Consider the following 11,601-nt stretch of genomic DNA (forward strand, 5'->3'; position numbering starts at 1 on the left):
CGCCCCCCCTCGGGCACCGGCCCCCCCCCCAACCCCACCGAAGCCGGGCCGGAGCCACGCAAAACCCGGCCCGGAGCTACGGCGGCGCGGAACGGAGGGAGGAGCTGGGTGGGCGGCAGGAGGCGCTGGAGGCGGAGGTGGGGATGGCGGAGCGACCCAAGAGGAGGCACCCTGCTTTTGCCTAGGTGGGGGCCTCATTGGGCCGCCCCCCGACTTTCTGGTCTCGTGCACGCTGACCAGACTCGCATCCCCGGGATCCATCCCCAAGCGGACCCAAGGGGTGATGGAGATGATGCGGCGTCATGAACCTCTTGGTCCGCATGGCCCCTTTCATCTATGAGGTTATTGAGTCAATCCACAAGCATTATGTTTAACAACACTCAATGGACACGTGAGGAAATTGAGCACAGGAAGGCGCCTTGTCCAAGGTCACTCAGTTAGAAATGGTCGGATTTGAACCTAGGGGAGAAGGCGGCAGGGATCATCCCCATGGGTGGGCTGTCCTCCATCCTGCGGCGGCCATATGACCTGGTCCCCGGAAGGGGGTCCCAGAGGGCTGCAGGCCTCCCTGAGCCAGTGGGGAGCGCTCTTGTCACCTTCCTTTGGGGCTCCAAGACAACACGGCCTTCAGGTTTGGGAGACTTCCCCGTATCCCCCTGGCCCTCTGTGACCTTAGGACTTCAAGAAAACGTCCCAGAGCCTCAGTGACATTCTCTGTCCGAAGCACCTCCCAGCATGTGTGGGACGTGGATGTGTATGTCTTCCCCTCTGGACTGTGGGCTGTCCCGGTCCCTCTGGCATCTTCAGTATACAGTAGGTGCTTAACAAATGTTTTGCTATTATGTATTTATCTGGCGACCTTTCTTGCACACACACTGCATGCCGGGCGTCTTCTCAATAAATCCGCTCATCCGTTCCTCATGGAAGCTCCCCACCCCCGACCCAGCTGGGACACGGAGGCACAGAGAGGTCAAGGGGCCTGCCTGAGATCACAGAGCATGAGCCCTCTTACTGCTGGTTACTGAGCACCTTTCAGGCAGGCCTTACCCACTATGTCCCATGCATGTTTCCAGCAGTCTGGGAGGCTCAGACAGGGCATGCCGCTTCCCACTGGTCATGCTTGCTGCGGGAAAGTGGGGGTCAGACTTTGAACCCTCCTCCTCAGGATACACAGGCTCCTGGGCAACCTGCTGCCTCCCGGGCTTCCGTGGAGACAACCCAGTTCTTCCAGGCCCCAGGCATTAGCCAAGGGCCGGCAGGAGACCACAGACATCCGCAGGCGGCCAGGCCTTCCTGCCAGTGGTTTTTCCCCGACTGGCTTTCCGGCTGCACCACCGTCCCAGGCAAATCAGCCAGCACCTGCTCTCTACCAGCCCTTACCCCCGTGTGCTGCCCCGCTGGGAAGACGGACGCCTGCCTGACCAGGGAGGGGATCCAGGCCCTCAGGTGGGCGCCCAGGCTCTGAGCCCTCTTCTCACCTCCACACCGGTTCTCATGCTGTGCCCACCCCCCCAGCCCCCCACCCCCGGCAAGCCCTCCCTTGCCCGTGGCCTTGGCCAGACTGGACTCCTTGGCGATCTATGCCTTCAGCATTTATTGGACACCCACCGGATGCCAGGTCCTGGGCTGAGCAGTCAAACAGTCGAACTGACTCGCTGCCTAGAGAAGAACTAGGGCTGGAGAATGCAAGGACCAGGTACAGGCTGAGCTAGATGGGGGCCCCGGGATGAGTGAGGACCATGGGGAGGTGTCCTGGGGGCCATAGAAGGACCACAGATAGATCTGGCAAAGCACATGGGGTGCGGGGCTGAGGGGTGGGAAGGTTATACTAGGCAGAGGGGCCTGCTTGGGACAAAGGCCCCGAGGGAGGCCCCACCCCCGCAGGCTGCCTCAGCTGCCACCCAGGCTTGGGAGGACATGAATGGGTCTTTCATGCCCTGGACCACGGCAAGGTCAGGCCGGGCTGCTCCCTTCCCCCAAGCCCTGGGCTCCTGACTGTCTGAGCCCTGACCTGGAGGAGGGTGGCAGGAAGTTCACAGTTTGCCCTCGGGGGGAGCTAGGGAGGCCCAGGGAGGGGAAGAGTCTCGCCCGAGGTCACCAGCGCCAGCAACACCATCCTAATTGTATTAGTCTGAGCAAAGCCTGTCCCTCTAAGCCTCAGTTTCCCCTCCTGAGCGGCCGGGTTGAGCAGCGCGGCGCTCTCCTCCTGCTCCGACCCTGGCGGAATCCAGTGCGGGTTTTGCGGGCGCCCGCGTCCGCCGACACCTTCTTCCCAGCTCCGCCGGGCTGCGGCCACCGGTTCGAGGGGGCCAGAGGAGACCCGGAGGGGCCCAGGAGGCCTTGGGGGCCGCGGGATGGGCTGAGACCGAGCCTGGCCTGGTGCCTGCGGGGAAGGGAAATCCCACCCGGCTGCCTGCGAGCCCCTTCTGAGCCCTCCCCGCCTCGGCGCCCTGCTGTGTGACTCCAGCCGGTCTCTGCCCCTCTCTGGGCCGCCCTGGAGCGGGGCGGAAGGGCAGCGTCTCAGAGAGGTCGCCTGCGTCCCGTAGCCCCCCTGGCGGGTCCCAGTCTGGTTTTCTCTAACCGTGCGGGCCCCCTGCTAAGCCCAGGTTAGAGGGTCGTCGCTGGCGGGTCGCGCCCCTAGCCCGGACTCGGGTCTGGGAATCCCCTGGGGGCTCAGAAAGAGCAGCTGCGATTGGCTGGGGCTGCGTGTGACGTCAGGGCCTCCCCCGACACCCCCTCCCCCCAGAGGCACGTGGGGGTGGCCGCGGCAGGGGAGGGGCCCGGGGTCCGGGTTGATTCGGGGTGTCCCCCCAGCCTGAGGCGGCAGCTGGGCAGCGCAGACGCGATTCTCCTCGGACAGATTTTTCCCTAGTCCCATATCCCCCTCCAGCCCCCCCAGAACGGCAGCTGCTCAGGCGGCAGATGCGCCGGCTAAATCCGCCCAGCTGGTCCCTCCGCAGAGCTAACCGCCTAGAACCCATTGTGGGTGGGTAAGGGTGTGTGTGTGTGTGTGTGTGTGTGTGTGTGTGTGTGTGTGTGTGTCTGCGCGCGCGTCTCTGCACGCGCACGCGCGCGCCTGGGCGGGGGGACATGACTCTGCCCCCCGCCCTGCCCCTTACCCTTTGACCCCTGCCTCTTCACAGGGCGGGTGGGGTGGGGCTCCGCTTGTGGACCCTTCCCCAAGTTCACATACCCTCCTGGAGCTCTTGAAGGATTTGGGAGACCTGGTGACCAGAGAGGGTGTGGCCCTTTCCACAGCACCCCTGGGCACAGCACCCCGGGCCTTCAGTGCACAAAATGCGCCATGCCGTGCGTGCGCAACGATGACATTAATAATGCCAACGATAATGCCAACGATGAACTCCCGCTATCCGATGTCGGCGCCTGCTGTGTGCAGGGCCAGGGTTCTCAAGCACCGGTACTCTTCCGTTTCCAGGGGTGGAAACTGGCCCGGAGAAAAATGGTTTGCTGGCTCACATAGCCAGGGAATGGAGCTGGAATTTGAACCCCGTGCTTTTAATAGTTTCCAGGGGCTCAGGGACCCCTCAGCTTTTGGAAGGCTCGTAAGGCAAGTGACTTGCAGTCACTCACTTGAGTGGGGTCTTGATGGCCACCCCCTGCCCTGTGTTTGGCCCCTCTGAGCCTGGCGCAGACCCTCCCTCCTTTGCCCCGTTGGGTGCCACTCTCATCTGGAAGTACTGAGGATCCGGGGGGTCTTCCTGGAGGAAAAGGAAGTGGCTCCACTCTGAAATGTTGCGGGTGTAGCTGTCAGGGCTTGAGGGTGCTCCGAATGTGTAGTTCTGCCTCTGGGCCTTTGCACTTGCGGTTCTCCCCATCTGGAATATTGTCTCCAATATGACCTACTCTCCACCCTTCGGGTCTCAGTGCAAATGTCACCTCCGCAGTGACAGCTGTGCCATCCCTGTCTGTCCTCTTACCCTGCTTTGGTTTGCTTCATTTTATTTGTCACAACCAAATATGGCACCTTGTTTCCCCCACAGCACTGTTTTGTTCCCTGCTGAATCTCCATTGCCTAGAACGGTGCCTGGCACCCAGGAGGCACTCCATAAATGCGTGCTCTTCAGAAATCTCAGGGATGTGGGTGTGAATAGAGGGCTGGAGGGCAGAGGGCAGCCATGGGGAAGGCGCATATGGTAGTTCTGTCTTGGTGTGTATACAAGAGCCTGGACCGTGACCCTGGTACTTCATCCAAAAGTGCCCTCCCAGACCCCACCTCCTTCTGCCTTTCCCCACACCAACCTCCTCCCTCCTCCCTCTTCCTCCCAGAGTCCTTCCTGCCTCAGGACCTTTGCACAGGCTGCGTCTGTTGCCTGGTGGAGATACTCTTCCCCTAGATCTCTGAGCGGTCCCGTCCCTCACCTCATCCCTCGCCTTCTTAGGTCTCATCTTAAATGTTTGCCCCAACATGTCCCCATCTAAATAACCGCCACTCTTGGGGAGTCTGGCTGGCTCAACTGGTAGAGCATGCGACCCTTGATCGGGGGGCTGTGAGTTTGAGGCCTGTGTTGGATGCAGACATTACTGAAAAAACAAATCAATAAAATAAAATGGAAATCCCCCTGAAGGGGGGCGACCGTAAAAATTAATAATAATAAAAATCACCACCCTTTTCTCGGTTTTGATAGCTTTGCTGTACTTTTTACCGGTGGCTTTTTTTTTTTTTTTTATCATTTATTTGACTCTCTTCCAAACCTACCCACACTCCCTGCCAGTTAGCTGTGCCAGGGAAGGGCTGGAGTCTGCCTTGGTCTCCGCTGGGTCCCTGAGGGCTAGGACAGGGCCTGGCACACAGTAGACACTCAGCAAGCCTGTTGAACAGACGAATGAATGAACGGGGGCACCTACGAGCTCTCTGGTGTCTGTCCTTGTCACATGGAGGGCAGAACCGAGGTTCAGTAGGGAACCCAGTGTCAGAAACAAAATAGAGCAACAGGAGGTCACCCCTTAAGCAGGGGAGGGGCGCCCAGTGAAATAATAACTAAAGGAGCACTGATTAAGCGCCTACCGTGTACACTGTAGGCTCCAGGCCCTTTGCACATTTTCAGCCAGAACAAGGATTTGAACCCAGAGCCCCTGGTCTCAGAGCTTGTCCAGATCCCCCTCCCCTACAGAGGTTGTGTGCAAGACCCGAGACGCACATTAGGCCCTGAGCCAGACAGTTAGTGGGGAGTGGCTGAGGGCTGCCCAGCCTGACACCCCCTTTCCAGCCCCTTGGACCAGGGGCTGGGCTGACTGTCTGGCAGGAGCTAAAAGCGTCCTCCATGGGCCCAGGAAACGTTAGAGAGAAGCAGTAGGATTTGTGGCCTGATGTGCGAGGAAATTAGAGCGGTTACAGCCACGTCCTCAGCTCAGAACCACTGAAACCCTCCCCCCAAAGGCCCAGGTTGTCCCAGAACCCCCTCCCCCAAGTGCAAACGAGGCAAGGGACATCCTGGTCCCAGAAGTGGGAAGTGTATAGGGAGGGCTCCGGGAACCTTTGAGTTCCCTGGGGTCTGTCCTTGGATATGGATAGGAAACAGGCACAGAGAGGGCTCAAGTCCATGGTTCCTTGAGGGGAGGCGGGGGAAGGTGTCACAGTATCCCTGTTCAAAACCTGCCCTCCTGGGGCGCCTGGGTGGCTCAGTGGGTTGAGGCCTCTGCCTTCGGCTCAGGTCATGATCCCAGGGTCCTGGGATCGAGCCCCACATGGGGCTCTCTGCTCCTGCTTCCTCCTCTCTCTGCCTCCCTGCCTACCTGTGATCTGTCTCTCTCTCTGTCAAATAAATAAGTAAAATTAAAAAAAAAAAAAAAAAAAAAAAAAAACAAAAAAACAAACCTGCCCTCCTCTGGGCCTTCCACCCCAGCCCAGCGAACACACAGAGCTCCCTCCCTGGGGCTTTTACCCTGCCACTTGCTCTGCTTGGGAAGATCCTCGTGTGCCTGGCCAGTGTTTGTTTCTCCCAAAGACCTTCGCTGAGCATTTTGGGGAGACAGGGGAGCACTTCCCACCCTGTTTTCTTTCTCTAAAATTGCCTCGTTAATCTATTTTTGAATCAAGAACAGAGTGGTGAGCTGCCCTTCATTTGGAGCAAGCAAGCCCGTGGCGGGATGGCTGTGCTCTCCGCAGGAAGTTCCGACGCGGATGAACCTGGAGGATAGTCTGCTCATGAAATAACCCAGACCCAGAAGGGCACATCCTGCAGGACCCCCCAGAGGAGTGCTGTCCACACAGACACAGAGACAGAGAGTGGATGGTGGGAACCAGGCTGGGGCAGGGGGTGGGGAGCCCGTGCCTCGTGGGGACGGAGTCTCCGTTCGGGGAGGTGGAAAGTTCTGGAAAGAGACAGATGGAGGGGGGTGGCTGCCTGACAATATGGATGCGCTTAGAGCTTAACGTCATGGAATGGGACACTTACAAATGGTTAAAGCAATAAATATTACATCATGTACAGTTTACCACAATAAAAATAAAAGGAAAATCAAAACTGTTATGGAGAAAAAAAAACAGACGGCGACCGTGGAGGGTGTGTGTGTGAATGACTTCAACTGGTGGCAATTCGGTCATTGTCACCAGGGCTCTCGACTCAGGTGACTCTGACGTCAGCGTGTGGAGGCGCCAGTGGGTGGGTGCTGAGCCCACGCTCCTCTCCCATTCTTCTCGAACTTCTCGTGGCCTTGCGCCCCCCCACCCCGGGGCCCCCCTGCTCTGGCCACAGGACCTCCACGGTCTTCAGGAAACAGAGCTGAGCCCACAGGCCTTGCCCCCCCACGGATCTATTTCTTGAGCCAACTTTACCGAGCATCTACTCTGTACCGGGCTGTCCTGGGTGGCGCTGGGGGTACAGTAGGGACCGAGACAGAGCCAAGTCCTGTCCTGGCAGAGCATGGGGTTCAGGGCAGGACAAAAATCAGTTGTTTAACAAGTATTTACTGAGCACCTACTGGATGCCCAGCTTGATCTAGTCACTGGGGGCACAGCAACGGACAGATTGGACGAGGCTCTGGCCTTGTGCAGCTGACGTTCCAGTGGGCTTGACAGATGTGAAGCTGTATTAGCACGGGAACCAGGGCCAGATGATGCTAAAGGAAAGAAGATGGGGAGTGCTGGGGTGGGAGGGATTTTAAACAGGTGGTCAGGGAAGGCCTCATGGAGGAGGGGACATCTGAGCGGAGACTCGAAGGAGGTGAGGGGAAAACTTGTGCACGTGTGTGGAGGAAGAGAGTTCCACGTGGGAAGAATAGCCAGTTCAAAGTCCCTGGGGCAGGACCATGCCTGACCTGTCGGGGGAGGCATGTGGCTGGAGCAGCCTGACCTTGAGCCAGAGAGGGGGAAAGAAGGAGTAGGGAAGGGTGGGGAGGGAGTAGGGGCAGGTGGTGCAGGGCACTGTGTCCCTAAGGGACCACTTTTCCCCTGCCTCAGGGCCTTTGCCCATGCAGTTTCCTCCTCCTGCTGGCTGCCTCCCTTCTTCCCAGACTCACCCCACTAACTTCTCCTTTCTCAGCATAATTGTCTCAGCTTGAATCCTACCCACCCCAGACTGCGAGCCTCAGGGTCTTAGTCAAAGCTCTTGGGCTTGGTCACAGCACCAACACCGCCCAGCACAGAACCCGGCACCAAGGAGGCACTCAGTAAGGACAAGGAGGTCCTAGGTAAGGTCCAGACAAGCTTCAGGAAAGCCCCCCCCGCCTTTTCTTTTTTTAAAAGATTTTATCTATTTACTTGACAAAGATCACAAGTAGGCAGAGAGGCAGGCAGAGAGAGAGAGGGAAGCAGGCTCCCCACTGAGCAGAGAGCCTGATGTGGGGCTCGATCCCAGGACCCTGGGATCATGACCCGAGCCGAAGGCAGAGGCTTTAACCCACTGAGCCACCCAGGCGCCCCGGGAAGCCTCTTTGCATCCAGGGTTCCACAGAGCAATGGGCCAGTTCTCATCCCAGCCCTGCCCTGGAACTGCCGTGAGGCCAGTGGCTCCCCTTGTCCGGCCTCAGTTTCCCCTTCCAGAAGATTCCAATAGGCCGCAGTGGAGGTGGAGGTAAGAAGGCGACTCCCGTGACGCAAGCGTGCGGTGGGGAGCAGGAGACCCCGCCACGACCTCCTGCATCGCTGGTGCGGCCCACTCCCCAGCTTCCAGTTCCCCTGCTGGTGGGGATTGTGGTGGAGGGGGTGGGAATAAATACTCATGTCCCTTACATAAAACCTGCACAATTAGCATAATGACTGCGGGAGTCTGGAGAACCTGGCAAGGGAAATACTAACTTTAATGACAAACGAGGCAGGCAACCTCCCCATGGGAACAGCTTGTCCTAAGTCCACCCCCTTCTACAAACGGAGAAATCGAGGCCCATGACGGTGAGGTCTAGCGGGTCTCTGCCTTCTCAGGGCACCCATAGACACAAAATAAAAAAAAAACACATGAATGACTAAAATAATCTCAGATTATTGTAAGGACTGGGGAGGGGAGAAAGAATGAGGAGCAGTAGCTGTCTGGGGACATCAGGGAAGGCTTTTTGGAGGAGGCAACATTTGAGCTGAGACGGAAAGGAGAAATAAAAGCCAATTTGGGAGGGAAACAGGGAACGGGCAGTAGGAACAGCATGTGTAAAGGCCCTGGGGTAGGACTGTACCTGGAGGAACAGTGAGGAGATCCATGTGTCTGGAGCTGGTGAGAGAGAGGGAGAGAGGGAGGAGGAGAGGATGGGGAGAAGACGGGGTGGGGAGGGCATGGGGGAAAGTTTGGATTTTATTTCAAGGGCACTAGGGAGTCACGAGAGAATTTGTAGTGAGCAAGTGAGATGATTTTTTGGAAGATTTTATTTATTTATTTATTTGACAAAGAGAGAGATGGTGAGAGCAGGAACACAAGCAGGGGGAGTGGGAGAAGCAGGCTTCCCAGCGGAGCAGGGAGTCTAATGCAGGCCTCGATCCCAGGACCCTGGGATCAAGACCTGAGCCAAAGACAGACATTTAGCGACTGAGCCACCCAGGCGCCCAAGCGAGATGATCTGATTTAACTCTATGAAAGGTCCCTCTGGCTGTGTTTTGGAGATGTCCACAGGGCAGGCACAGCCCCCAGGGGTCCAGGGAGGAGAGGCTGGCACTAGTCTAAGGGAGCAGCTCAGGGGCCGGACCAGGCAGGGGCCATGGGAATGGAGAGAAATAGGAGGGCCTGAGAGGTTTTGGATGCAAACACAAAGGACTTGGGGAGTGAAAGAAGAAAGAATCCAGGAGGACCCCTAATGCTTTCCCTTCCCCAACCTGGCTACTCACCCCCCCATCTCTCCCATCCTCTTTTGCGATCAGCTCACACCACCTCCACCAGAAAGCCCTCCGGACTGCCCTGGCCGAGTTGAACTGCCTGCTTTGGCCCTGTCAGCTTCCCAGCGCTCCGCACAGCACGGAAGTCCATGTGTTCCCTAAGAGAAGGAAGGAAGATGTCAGGCTTCTCGGATCTGAAGATTCCTGCAACCACATCATCCCCACTTCTGGGTTGAAAATCCCACCTGCACCTCCCAGCGACAAGGGGCCCAATGATGCTCCTCTTTTCTCAGTGGCGGTGGGGGCGGCGGGGGTGGGGGGCAGTTTGAGCCCATTAGGGAAACCAAGGCACCATTAGCTGCTTTCCAGTAGGGGTCCCTGGGCTTGGGGGCTTTGGCCGGGCTACTGGAGCGGGAGCCCGACCAGGAGAGATCCGGAGTGGGAGACAGGCAAGCCCGGGAGGGGCTAGGAAAGTGTCTATTTTTCCTCCTGCGGCTGTATTTATAGATTCCCTTTGATGTCCCAGCGGTTGGCTGACCTGGTTCTCCGCTGCCTGCTGCTGCAGGAGGAAGACAGGTTCTTGGAGCTGCTTCTTGGAGCTGGGTGGCGTGGTGAGGGTGTGGGGGGAGGGTGCCTGGGTGTGGAGAGCCTGGGTGTGCTGACTGGGCCCCTGGGCTCGAGAGTAGGAAGGCAGGGAGCCAGCCTCCGTTTCCCTATTTGCAAAATCGGGCTGTCCATGTCCCGTTCTCAAGAAGTTGAAAACCCGACTGATGACGTAAGAATGTGTCAAGGGTTGATTAACTCATGGTTCGGGGCACCAGTTAAAGGGTCACGCCGGTCCTAAGAGCGTTTGAGGAACGGCATATTTATCAGGGTTTTTCCTTTTAGAGATCATTAGAATAAGATTAGCTCAGATCCCAGCTGGCGAGTGTCCTCCATGCCCCCCGCTCTCTTTTCTGCAATCTGCAAGTTCACGGTCACTTCCCCAGGGCCTGGGCTCTCACCAGAGGCAAAGGAGCAAAGTCAAGCAGAGGTTTATTCCTGTGGAGCAAAGCTGCCCCATAGAACTTTCCGTGATGAGGGATGTGCTCGAAATCCAAGCTTCCCCCCACCCTGCTCCACCCGCGGCAGCCGCCAGCCACGGGGTTCAGCGCTTACCTGTTGGCTTGTGTGAGCGAGGACTTGGACTTGGACTTTCACTGCAGTTGACTTCAGTTGACGTTGGCGTAGTCATCCGTGACTAGTGATAGCACAGTAGGCAGAAAGTGATCTGTGGGGGCCATTTTAGACAATACTCCCATGGGACGCCAAGAACTCCTCCTGTTCTCCCCAAGCCTTCTGTATGTTTTCTTAACAGGTATAGATCGCGATGTGGCAAGACGGCAGCGATGATCACAGGCCTGCTCATGGAGCGGCCCCCGGGTGAGAGGTGTCACTCCCCAAGCCTTGTTGACCCCAGTGGGTCCCAGCTTTACAGCCTGGTGACTTTGGGCCAATGGCTTAGCGTCTCTGGACCTTAGTCTCTGCTTCTGCCACAAGGGACTACTATCAAGGGTTCCCATGACCTCATTGGATTTGAGGGAGAATTTGATGCGAGACTCCATCTCAGGAAACCTCGCGGCTGGAAATACGTGCTACTGGTAATCCTGGGTTGGCTTGTTTCACCTCGACCTCTGTCTTCACATCTGTGAAATGGGTTCAGTGGGACTGGAGAGCTCAGACTCTTGCCATAAGACAGAGCTCATTCATAGAAAGGCTGTAAACAGGGCCCCGGGCCCCCAGTTAGCACTGGGAAGGTGGTTATTACTGCTGATGAGGACAGCGACAGGAGGGAGGGGCCAGCTTCCCAAGGGCATACAGCCCGCAATGCCAGAGCCGGGAGCTGAAGCGGGGTCTTTCCCGCTGAGGTTGGGATCCGTGCCAGTCCTCTCCACAGGGTCAAGAGGGACGGCGTCGGGCCTCTGAGGACCCGGCGCCCAGGCTCCAGGGTTAAGCCCATGCGGCAGCTGAACTTCCGTGCATCTACTCCTCTGAAATCCCTGGGAAGCGAGGCATCGGATGTCCCGGAACAGGCCCCTGCTCTTGACAGGCCGCACACATGGAGGGACAGCTGGCGAGGACGGGCGGGCCAGGCAGGAGGGGCCCCTGGGAAGGGGGCCCCTTGGCCCGAAATAGAGGTCAAAAGCTGCCCCAGCGAAGCCACCTCCAGACAAGGGCCACGAGCCTCCTCTCCACAATCCTCCAGACCCCCTGTTCGCTCATCAACACTTGGCAAGTATTTCTGGAGTGCACGTGCCCCTGCTGAGCCCGCTCCTGAGCCACTGTGCAAATGAACTCAGACAGCC

Source organism: Meles meles, chromosome 20 (assembly GCF_922984935.1).
Source record: "Meles meles chromosome 20, mMelMel3.1 paternal haplotype, whole genome shotgun sequence".
NCBI lineage: Eukaryota > Metazoa > Chordata > Mammalia > Carnivora > Mustelidae > Meles > Meles meles.